This window comes from Ambystoma mexicanum, chromosome 8 (assembly GCF_040938575.1).
Source record: "Ambystoma mexicanum isolate Mex_15411 chromosome 8, UKY_AmexF1_1, whole genome shotgun sequence".
NCBI classification, from domain to species: Eukaryota; Metazoa; Chordata; class Amphibia; order Caudata; family Ambystomatidae; genus Ambystoma; species Ambystoma mexicanum.
In genome coordinates this window covers 896327730-896340326 of record NC_090929.1, presented here as the reverse complement: position 1 = coordinate 896340326, position 12597 = coordinate 896327730, and the positions used below count along the sequence as shown (strand labels likewise).

The 12597-nt window shown below is 44.4% G+C and overlaps 1 long non-coding RNA gene across 1 annotated transcript; it reads right to left on the bottom strand.

Annotated features, from left to right (window-relative positions):
- Positions 1–1656: 1656 nt before the first annotated feature.
- Positions 1657–12326, bottom strand: LOC138472542 (uncharacterized). Its single transcript, XR_011268631.1, has 3 exons — positions 12163–12326; positions 5271–5321; positions 1657–1947 (listed from the first exon to the last, which is right to left on the bottom strand). It is a non-coding gene; the product is annotated as an uncharacterized lncRNA (long non-coding RNA).
- Positions 12327–12597: the final 271 nt, after the last annotated feature.

Here is a 12597-nt window from a genome sequence, read left to right as displayed (position 1 = left end):
TTCAAACCCACATCAAACTGTATTCTTCCTGACCTTTCTGCAGCCTTCAACACTGTTTACCAATCCTCTCTCCTTACCCTTTCGATACTCAGAATCTAGGACCCTTCACTCATCTCATGTGGTTGGCATCCAGTCACTCTTAGCAATGTTAGTCCATCTCTTGAAACAGGGAGATATCCATTTCAACACCTCCCATATTGCAAGCCCCACACGGCACTGTCCTGTGCCGCTACTCTTTACCTTCTTCACCTTGTCACTCTTCCTTCAAATCCTTGTACCACCTATTTGCTAATGACATGCAGATTCTTGTTCTGCTTAGCTTCCTTCATCTCTAACTCCGCTTCAAGGATCTCCAATTGTCTTCCAGTCATCCGTCAAATGATGGCCCTATGCAGCCTCACGTTTAACTCCTCCAAGCATTGACGTTTTAAACCCATATGCTCCAAATGCCCCTTCCCTCTTACTCTCACCCATTTGAATTCCTCAAACCTCCTTTTAACCTCCCTTCCTTCACTGCTCGCAGTGCTCACACGTTGGGGCACCTCTTTGACAGTGACCTTAAACTCAAGCAATTTTTCACCTCTTTCGCTAATGCAGCCAGACTCAGCCAGCGTAACCTCTACAAAATCTGTCCTCTCATCTCCACCCTAGTACTCAGTCACAGTGCATACTGTTGTGCCCCCTATGGGCCTCCCTAATTGTAAGCTTTGCAACGAACACTATGCACAACATACAATGCTCAGCTGCCACCAACCTCCCACTCCTCCCACTTTCATGCTTTATGGATCACTGTGCAACAAGTGTCCCTCTTCAAACGTCTCCTTCTCTTTAAATCAGTTCATGGTCTTACCTCTCTTATTTGGCTACCTGCATTTTGTGATATGTCACTAATCTTGCTCTAGACTCTAGCACCCTTCTCATTATTTCTGTCTCTTGCCCACCCTGTGCATCTACTGACTTTTTCTTCTACATTTTCTTCACCCCACTACCGCTGGTACACCCTAACCTAGAAATAAACAGTATAACCAGCATCTGTGCATTCATGTGTGCCCTCAAACTACAACTCCCTTCCCCACTAGGGGCTTGTGTCCCATCCTTTGTCTCCCCCTGTACACTCTGCACCGCCACCTATGGATTGTACATATTGACTACACACTGTGCATAGAGGTGTGTGTGTGTGTGTATTGAGACCTCCCTCTACATACTCTTCTTTGTCTCCTGTGTAATCATATTTGCTTATGTATGTGTTTTTGGTCCAAACCCAATAACCTTGCAAACAATCTATCAAATACCTTTGCAACAGGAATAATGGTATTAATACTGATAAACCGAATCATATTCATCATTATTATTGATGTTAATAGTATAGTTTCTATCATTAAAATTGGTCCTATTATTAAATATTATAATTATTAGACATCTCAGGTTGTGTGTTCTACACTTGGCATGTGCATCTTTGCTACAGCACTCTCGCTGCGGGGGGAGAGTGTTTTATTTGTAGACATATTTCATTATATTTTTGATGATAGTCTTTTACCACATCTTGCTTATCTATAGAGATAAGGGGGGGCCTCACAGGCCCCACTGAGTCTTTTCCAATCATTTCCTCAGTTTTGCAGCTATTGCTAGGAATGAAGCAGAGTGACAGACACCAGGTTCTTTAGATTTCAGGGTGCATTTATTATAGGTAAGACAACAGGTTCATATCTAATGCAGCAGTGCCCCTGTATTACAGGAGTGACCCCAGTCATCAGGTTTTATCTCTTCTTAAATAAGAAATGCAATATTTAATAATGAAGAACTTTTCTGGTTTTCATCACAACTTGTAGAATTGTGGATTCTTCTTCCTGAGGCAGAATGCAAGAGAACTGGTCCTTCCCAAGTGCAATTAACACTTCTTAACTCCTTTTACCGACTGCTGGTCTTGACATGGAGGTGGGCATGGCTCTATGTGGCAAGAATGAGAAGAATAGTGTTAGCAAAGAGTTGGTGGCAGCTGGGAGATATAGATGTACTGAGGAAGCAAAAGTATGATCTTATGTCTTTGCAATTATTAATGCAGTTTCTTGATCCAGACCCACTTCAACATTAATTCTCATCACTGATTCATTTTACTTAATCTGATTTTGCTTTCTGCTTGAGCACATCTCAGTCCATCACTCAATCACAAACCAATCATATCTCGCACCAAGAACTGTCTGGTCTAGATACTGCCATCACAGTTAAGCCTTGTTATTAAAGCGAGCTGCACTTGCCTGGCATTTTCTCTAAAGCCTAACAATAGCTAATCACACAGTTCAGAAACACGCATCCCAGCTGCCACAAACATGATCTCTCCTCCTCATCTATTCGCCTACTGGCTAATCCCCATGTCCTAACAGCTTCCCTTCCCCTCAACCCTCCTCATTTCATATTGAAGGACCATGGTCTGGTAACAAGCTGGCAAGGTCATAATATGCCTCCTCTAGAACAAGGTCAGGTGCTGTAAGATCACTATGGTGGTGATGGGCACAGTATAAATATCAAATAACTTAACATTTCCGTGCACAGATCACAATAGAACACAATAGAACACACTTTGTTAGGGAAATCAAAATATTTCAATGCTCAAAATACATTTGTAAAAATACTGTGTTCAGTGTTTAAGATGTAAGTAGTTTGCGTGGGCACACAGAAAATGGATCAATTATTTGATCCAGTGCTGGAGAATGTGAGACCATGAAGGGTTTTGCTTTCCAAATTGGGCTTTACACTGCACTGGCTTGTTAGGTATATGCACACACACTTCACTGATGCCAAAACCCACACACTCCTTCAGTCCATTGCCACACTCTCGAATGGTTGACTGTGTTGCAGCAAGTGGATATATGTATGTAAATGGTGTTTTCAGTAGTAAATTACGTTTTCTGATTACAATTGTGTGAATGAAGAAAGGTTGGAACATTTGTGCATGAAGAAAGGTTGGAACATTTCTCAATTTAAAAAAGATATTGAAAAGTTCCACAGAGCAGTTACTAAAAACATGGGTTTCTGTGACTTTCGCCTCTTCTCTTCTAGTAAGAGATTTAGCGCCTTATATCTTATTTACCTCATTGGTACTTATTTATTTATGCATAGTACTTATAGAACACCTTTATCCAATGTGCTTTTCAAACATGAACAACAGTACAATATAAATAGAAGAGCAAATGAAGCTAACACCAATAAGTACAGCAATGCTTGAAAAAGAGAAAATTCAGCAGAGCATTCTTGGGTCAGAGAGACAAATACTGTTTTGGACGTGTTTTAAATAAATAAATATTAGAAGAAGACTGCACATCAAAAGGTTTTGAATACCATAATTTAGGAGTCAGAAGTTGAGCCTATTTTCCTGATGCTGTGAACACAAAGAATGCCCTTTTTTAGGGACATTTTCTGCCAGAGTGGACATTTCCCCCAAGCCTTTTAAGCACTGTTTTAACATCCAGAGTTTCAGGTCTGTACTAGAGTGGAACACCTTAAAATGCTGTTCTAGATGTTTGGTGTTCTTTAGGTTTCACTGCTTCATAAGCTTTTTTAACTACAATCTCGTATTATTTGCGGTTTATTTTCACCTGTAAAATGAGACAGTTATAAAAATGCCCTTCCAAAGATATGCAGGTATTTGTATGCTGTGAAGCATGATGGCCTCTCGACTTCAATGCACTGATCATACATTGCAGTATGTTTCCAGGGAGGAAGGCCAGTATAGTGTAATTGTGAAAACACTACTTCCTGAAATTCTGGGATTGAGACATAGGCTTCCCTACTACACGGCCCCCTTTTTGATCTTTGGCAGGGGATGTTATCTCCAGGTGCTTACAGGGATGAGAAGGCTTGCTTAGAGCAATCTTAGTTAGTGTGAAATGAAAGAAAGGAAATGATATTAAATGTAAAGTTCAGCCTTTTGCTGGTTGAGTGAGTGCATGCCCGCTGAAGAGACCGTGGGTGGCAGGCAAATACGTGAACATCAAGAAGTCCCTTTTCAAAGAATAAACAGTTTCTATTCTCAACTATATTCCTTTTTTTATAAGATTATGAGATGTTGTATTTGCATTGGGTCACAGATGGCTTTGTTTGTGTGTATTTGTTTCTGCAGGTCACAGCGTGCTGTGATGTTGGTTAGATCTCTGCTCATGCATGAATATACACATCTTACAAAAGAAGAGATATCAATTAACATTTTCAAACAGGTGGACAGAAAGGGGCAGCTGAGAGGAGCCGGCATAGCAGTCTGTTATTTCATAGGTAAGCAACACAATATGCATATTTATCTACAGGTAGCAGAAAGATTTCTCGTAAATTACACAGTAACAGTAATTTGTTGGAAGCCATGTTCCATTCATTTTTGCAAATATAATCTCAGTAAGTTATTTGCTAACGTGGGCTGGTAGCAGCATGCACAGGATATACATTATGCTGCATGAAGCCATATTATTGGACTCACATATTGCTGATAGTTTTCTATTGTAAAATAACAAGTGTGTGTTTGGTCAGCATAGAGCTACCGAGCATGGTAAGCAGAAAGGACACGTGAGAAGAGGTGGTGGTTCGGTTTTATAGCATATATACACTTGTAGATGAGTAAATATCAACAATGGGGATATGTTTCACCTAAGGGTCTGAGTGACTATGTCATTCTGAGACCTTCGTGGAAATGGACCCCGCTGCTGATAGGGCCATGCAACAGTGTTATGTTGTGTGTGGCCACTCAGTGCCCATTTTCCATATGACTGTATTAACCAGCAATACATGTGGCGGATAAGACCAGTAAGTGGAATGCATAGACATCCTGGGACGAAAAGAAAAATACCTAGGATCCCGGTCTCTTCCTTAGCCTCCCCCTTTAGTCAGCCTCCTTCCATCGCCACACCACCAGAGACCCAAGAGGCCGATGCAATGCTGCACTCTCCTGCAATGAAGTCACACTGTGTATAGGAACATAACCTGCTCAAGAATTTCCTTTGAGTCGTTACCATAAGCTTGGTGGGTTCTCATTTGATGTGATGTTATGTTTAAGTGTGGAAGGATCTAGGATAAACACACGAGGGGCATTGTATTGCTTAAGTTCCAGCAAGGATGATTTACACAGCGTGTCTGCCGTTCTAGTTTTTATGGGTGGAGATGGGTCTGCGATTGGGGGTAGGATGGCAGGTGCTGAGTATGCCTTGGATATGCACCACAGTCCATTCAGTGATGAGAGGGCAGAGGGGGTGAGAACAGGAGATTGTTTTGCTGATTTAATCTCTCACCTGGGATACATTGAGGAGTCTGGTCCTGGCACTGCTGCACCGGTTTACAGGCTAAAAAAAAACAGATTATTAAGGTTAAAATAATTTGCACCGACACATCTGCTTGGAAATCAAGGTGTTCCTAATACATCACATATACTGGAAACATTTTTAACAGCAATAGGCGGACAATCACAAAACAAGATGGACCATCAGTGGTGGCTAAATATTACTCTTAGTGCAGGTGGGCAGTCTGCTTTCACCCACAGGGCAAGGGCATCATGGTGTGAGGAAGGGTGCATTCAGCTGTGTAATCCAAGAAGTACAGAGAAGAAGTCTGAAGTTCCCACCACAAGGCTCGTAGGTGGGCAAACAGAAGGCATCCTTTTGGATGGTCATGGCATTGGTCACAGCCCACAACTGAAATGATGTTCAGATTAGATTCTAAGGGCGGACAGCTCATGAGTAAAATGTTGATCTTTGACATGAGTGCGGCCTGCACTTTATGAGGTTGAAAATGCAAGCAAGACTTAGCCTTTCATCCTTCCAGGGTCAATTAACTAAGTACCATTAAAAATGGAGAAATTATAACACCTGTTATTACAGAGTGTAGAGGTTGGAGGGATCTGCAAGTAGTGCTATATTGGAAAACAATACTATTATTATTTAATAAATAACTCCCTAGGTAGGGCGCATTAACACTTGGTGATTTACTCAAGCCAATCCAACTGCACTAACCTCCACTTCATTTGGGAGCCAGTGTATTGGTTGGCACTAATAAGCCCACAAAGTCAATGCAATTTCGATAGGGTTTTCACTTCTTGCACAGCCTTCTACACACAATTAATCCGTGGCTTTCCCTTATGACCAGGCCTTGAGTTATGGGACCTGATAGAGGGTCCTTAACAGCCTTGTGCACCCCTCTTTGGACCAAGGTCCTTGCACCCTAATACAATAAAGAAGCTGTGTTTCCCTTTTGCAGTCTCTAGAGCATGGGTCTGCGCCACTGGCGTAACAGGGGCCCCCGCAGCCTCCGTGTTGCGGGGGGGCCCGCTAGCACATGTCCTGGGAGGGGGCCCCACTTGAAAAAAAATGAAAACAAATATTTTTTTCAAAATCTTTTTTTTTTAATTTCTTTTTTAAATCACTTTGCCTTCATGAAGAAATCATTTCTGTAACAGAGTGACTTCAAAAAGAAAGAACAGCCTCATTACAAGTTTGGCTACAGCCTTGCCGGTAAAACCGCTAGACTGCCGCCAAACTTGCGCTTTTTTCCAGCATCCGCGAATGGGCAATTACCGGGTCATTACGGCCCCGCCGGACCTGGTAATTGCCCATTTGCGGGCGTCGGAAAAAAATGCTCCCCATTCCCATTTGATCCCCATAGAGTTCAATGGGAATGAGGAGATCGGATGCACCGGCACCATTCATAATGGTGGCGGTGCACCCGACATGCTCTACTCACGGGTGCTGGTACGCCCGCCAGGTTAGACCTGGCGGGCGGGAAGGCACCCTCGAGCAGAACTCATAGTTTGCCGATCTGGTAACAACAGTACCGGCAAGCTTACAGGTACCGTTGTTACCGGACCGGCAAACTTATACTGAGGTCCAATTTCTTTTTGAAGTAATAGGGCTCCCCTCAACCCCATGACGTGTGTGTGTGAGTGTATGGTGAAAGGGTGCACACAAATGTATGGGTGACTGGGTGTGCGTGTGTGCATGTACGGTGAAAGGGTGCACACTTAAATGTATGGGTGGCTGTCTGGGTGTGCCTGCATGGTGAAAGAGTGCACACTTAAATGTAAGGATGGCTGGTGTGCATGCGTGTATATGGTGAATGGTGTTTGTGCTTGTGCTCAGGGGCGCAACAAAACCTACATTTCAGGGGACTGATGCTTCCAATGTTGGGAGAGGCGCTAACTTCACAGGTGGTGGGGAGGCAAACTTTTTTGTGTGGGGGCATTTAACTTCTTTACGCATTTTAATGAGACTATTCTAGTGCAGCTTCAATGTTACAAGCAGTTAACTCTCTCCTTTAAGTGTGAAAGCACCCACTTATGAACTGTTGTGAGAATGAACGGTCTCCTGCTCCCTTTCTACACTTCCAATCACTTCCCTGCCATGAAAGTGCTAAAACACACATCACAATTTCAATTGCCTAAAAGATTTGGCATTTGAATGCAGGTACTAACAGTGAAATGCTTTACGTTAGTAACTGCTTGGCCCTTGTTAACCCAGGTGCCATTTAACATCGGTGTCCTGTTCTGTCCGGCAACTGCTCTGAAGGTCAGCCAGGTTGAGTCAAAATAGCCCAAAATTACTGGGGCGAGTGCTGCAGCCCAGTCAACTGAATATTGATAAGACCCTACTTGTGTTTAATGCCTTAATTACTTATTGGTAATCGTCTTTACTCCTAGCCCTATTCTTTCTTGTCCCTGTAATTGTGTAGGGGGCAGTGCTTGCCTCATGCACAAGCACTGGGATGAGGTAGAGGTACATGGAGGTAATGCCTGACTTAGCTACCTGTATCTTCATTACTCCTAATCCCACTCTTTCTCATCCCAGTACTTAACTATGAGGCCAGGAGCCTCAAACGTAAGCTCTAGGACAAGGAGGAGGGACGTGAAGGTAATTCTGGGCCAAGGAGCTGATTTTGGAGGTTGGGGTAGGGCATGGGAGGGAGAGGGCATGTGTGGGCGGTGGGATTGTGCGATATAAATCAAAATGGTTGTCCATGTCCAGGCTAAGCAGGCATGATATGTGGTATTAGTGGCTAGAGGGGCATTTTGGTGCAGCCAGTCTAGTTATTCTTCAATTTGCTATGACTTTTTTTTAACTGCGCATTTCTGATAAAGCAGTCCTGCTAAGTGTAATTACCTGGCTAGATTGGCATTTGGGTGCTGCCAGTCTAGCCAATTCTTACTGCAGCATTGTATATTTTTTTGGATCATCTGTGATAAAATGATATGATAAAAGTCTATTATAACACACCTGTACACAAGTGATTCTTGGCGCGACAAGCAATGGAGTGAAGATAGAGGGAGTGACAAGACAAATGATCTTACTAGGCCTTGTGTCATTCAAATCGGGCAAGTGCGAGAATGAGAAATGCAATGGGAAAGGGAGGGGGGAGTGCAAGGTAGAAGGGCGGGGAAAACAGGGCTGTAATACTCTCAGTAAGTGCAGCCAGGACAGTGCAGCTCTGGGTAGTGCAAGGAGAACAAGGGACTGTAGGGTTACAGTTACAGTCCCTAAGTGCGTGGTAGGCCATCTCCAGTGCAAGGGTGACTGATCAAGAAAGAGCCTGGACTCAGTGAGACTCTGAGGGTAGCCAAGCAACCAGTCGGTACAGCAGACAGGTAGGTCAGGTAGGTCAGCAGGGGAGGGAGAGAGCAAAAGCAGAGGAGAAGAGGAAAGTTTTGAGCTGCTTCCGAACATCAGGTGGTCCGCTAAAGTTTCAGAGGGGCAGGGAGGCCATTCCAAGGGGAGGCATCTGCAGAAGAGAGAGATCTACCACCCCCACTCTCTGCCTAAAGAAGCATCTAGCCCTTAGGGAGTTGGAGATAGCCGGTGGAACGGCTAGAGAAAAAAGGTATTTTGGAAGAGAGCGTTGGTTGTAGTGTGGGCCCGACCCCAGAAAGCCTTGTGGATAATGCAAAGGGCCTTGAACTTTATTCTTGCAACCACCGAAAGCCAGGGGAGAGATTTCAGGGCTGTAGAGATATGATCCCTGGGCATGTGGCCAAGGACAAGTCTTGCTGTCCTGTTCTGGATAAGTTGCAGAGGGCGGAGAGTAGAGGAAGGTAGCTTGAGAAAGAGGCTGTTGCAGTAGTCCAGCCTAGAGAGAAACAGGGCTCTGGAGACAGTGAGCTTCTGGGGGAAAGTGAGAAAGGGAAGAGTCCCTTTGAGGAGGAGCAGCTGGTAGGTAGTGGGACCTCTTGGCGACGTCCGAGATGCGAGGAGAGAAAGAGAGAGTAGTAGTAGGTTTTCTGCCTCGCAGGAAGGCGAATAAAGAGGGCCCAAGGTGGGTGGCCAGAGTGAGAGAGGGAAAGCAGGGGCAGGGGTCCCAATGAGAAGGATCTCCATTTTAATGGCACTAACGTTGATATCGTTGGAGGTCCACCAATCCTGAAACACGGATAGTCTATCAGGAATGAGCAAGAGATGAGAGGAGCCTGAAGGAAAGCTGAGTGCCATTCGCATAACACTGAAAGTTAGAGGAGAAGGTAGAGATCAGGTGGGCCAAAGGGGCCAAGTAGAGGTTGAAAAACCAGGGTGAGAGGATAGAGCCCTGGGGAATGCCACAGGAAGAGAGAGAGAGGTGATGGAAAAAAAAGGGACCAAGTTGGACCTGGCAGGGGCAGTCCAAGAGGAAAGAGGTCAGCCACTCCAGACCCTGATCCGTGATGCCCAGGTTCTAACGTAGTCGATTGATCAGGATGGCTTGGTTGACTGTGTCGAAAGTCAAGGAAAGATCACAGAGGATTAGGACAGAAGGAATGCTGGAATCAAGGTTAGAGAGCAGATCATCACAGGTATTCAGGAGAGATGTTTCCGTGCCTCTGGCAACTCTGGAGCTAGACTTATGGTCATGGAGACAACCAACAGATTCAACGTGGAGAGTAAGCTGGGAGATTGCCAACTTTTTTCCAAGAGCTTTCCCAGGAAAGGTGTGATGGAGATTGGGCGATAGTTTGCCGGACAGGTAGGATCGGCAGACTGCTTCTTGAGGAATGGGTGCTCAAGGCAGTCCTTAAGGGGAGAGGGGAACATTACAGTGGTGAAAGAGTGATTACAGAAATTGGCCAAGGTGCAGCGAGGGTACAATATGGCCCTTGATGGTTCTGGAGGATCAGGGGAGCACCTGTTTGGACGACACTTTCATGGATCGGACTTGTCTTAGAAACCTTGTCAGGTGTTGTCAGAGAGAAAGAGGAGAAAGGAGGAGGAGAGGTAGAGATGGCCAAAGGGGGGCCGAGAAAGGAAGAGGGCGAGGAAGAGGAGATAGTGGACAGGATGTCCTGAGTTTTAGCTGAGAAGTGAGAGGCCAGAGCCATACAGTGGGCCTGGGAGGGAACCAGAGAGGTGGAGACCGCAACAGGATTGACCAGTTGCATGAAGATTTTAAAGAGTTTGGCCGTGTTGTTCGAGGCAGCAGAGACCCGGGCTTCAATGTGTGCTCTCTTCTTGATGAGTGTTATTGCTTCGACTGGCATTTTTGTGCATCCAGTCCAGGTCTGTATAAATGTGTCCTGGCATGCTTTACTGTAATTTAATAACGAGTCTACACATGTCTACATTGTGAAGCCAGTGGGACATGTTTTCAATGTGGCATGGCGTTTTTAATAGCAAAGCATTAATGTTCTTGTGCACTGTTGGTGACTTGCATATATTGGATTGGTGTTACCCTACAAAACAATTGCAAACACTCTGGCTTTTTGGCCAATTATTCTCAAAGTGTGCTGTATATTGCATTAAAACACATATTTATATCTTTCTCCTAGTACAGTGTGCGACATACCCTTCAGCAGCACGTTCATGCGTATTGTGCAAGCGTGATAATCTAGGCCGGCCCAGAGTGTGGCACGACCGTGATTTGTTGCTGAGATGGGGGAGGCCCCTCAGCATGGCTCGCAGGGGGGCCCCCACATTTTGTGTTACGCCACTGGTCTGCGCCCTTTGGCTCCCCAGATATCTTGGGCTATGACTCCCATGATCACTCACCATTGACTAATCTGGCTAGGGCTGAAGCTGGCGAGCTGGAGGTTGCAGACCATTGCTCTAGCACCAAGAAGCAAACATTGGGGTTGACATATACACGTTGACAGACATTTGGACATCGTTTTTGCATACATCCCTTTACAGTTTGTTTGCACTCAAAAAATGTGTTGTCGAGTTCCTGCACGAGCACTCTTTGTAAAATTTTCCAACTATGCTGCAAAGTATGATGTGATATGATATGGCATTTATAACGCACCTATACACTAGTGTTTCAAAGCGCAACGAGGCAAGGGAGGGTAAACAGAGGGAAGACAGATACAACAATCTTACTAGGCTAGGTGACATTAAGATCGCGCAAGTGCAGTGGAGGGGGGAAATGACAGGGGGGCGGAGTAGGGGGTAGTGCAATACTAAGTAGTGGATCATGTTAATTTTTACTCACTTGTATTTTAGATATATTTGTGTCAATTCAACAACAATAAATAATTGCATAACTTTGCAAAAGAGTTGGGACCACTGCTGTTTTTAATCACAAATAATTGTCAGTTCCCCCTGATGGGCATTTGTCTCCATTTATTGTATTTCGCATGTATGCAATTGTGCTGTGTTGGACTGAGGTAAATGAGCCATACTACCACAGAGGTAATTTACTCCCCTCTGACACACTAAAGTCTTTTTTTGTGTTAAAGTATTCTGGCCATCTGGGGTGTTGTGCCGATCTGCCAAGTCTAATAGTGTGTTATGCTGTATAAGTAAGTATAGGTAATCAGGATTTAGACATTATTATCTATGGTGATACTGTTAAAGCTGGGTGAAATGCTATGATAGGGGTGCATTAGAATAGCACTGTGAAGAGTTCATGTACACAAAAGATCAAAGTGAACATGGACTATTTTTCATTGAGGAAATATAATATGTTTACCCATAGGAACAAATCATATTGTTGGACCACATGAACAATAAGTCAATAAGTAAGACAATCAGTGAGATAGATCAGTGGGTTGAACACTCACTGCAAAGAGCTCTTTGTAACCTGTATATCACACGCTTGAATACATGCAACACCCACTCAGTCCTTCATCCTTGAAAAGTAGATAAGGTGAGCACAGATGGGCTGGGTTGTAAACAGCAATCATTTAAGTGCAAAGAGCAATTTTACTCTGTCGACATTATTGATAATATTGTTACTTACGTTCTTGGCACTTGCCCTGGACCTGGGGCTCTTGGCAGTGGGGCTGCTGAGGTTCCTTGCATCCTCCCTTGGCTGACATGTCTGTCTCTAGAACTGGTTGCCTGAAAATGTAGAAGTGAAATAATGGAAGAGTCCCTCTGAGCTTTGCCTCCTTGTCTGAGCCTGGGACATATATACGTGCGATTACTACCACCCCCCGCCCCCGCAGCAAGTTGTTCAACATACTTTGAGTACGATCTCAACGAGAATTTCAAAATCCCAAAACATTAAGATATTTCAAGGAACAGCTCAGTCATAATTGCTTTCCTATTCTCTACCCCCAAGGCAGGGTGTTGAGTTTCTCATCTGATGCAACGTTCCTACCTTAGCAGCCACTTCCTGCATTGGGTAACAGGGTCACACCCTGTGGAACCTGTCAGGTGCAACCTTTCCCCA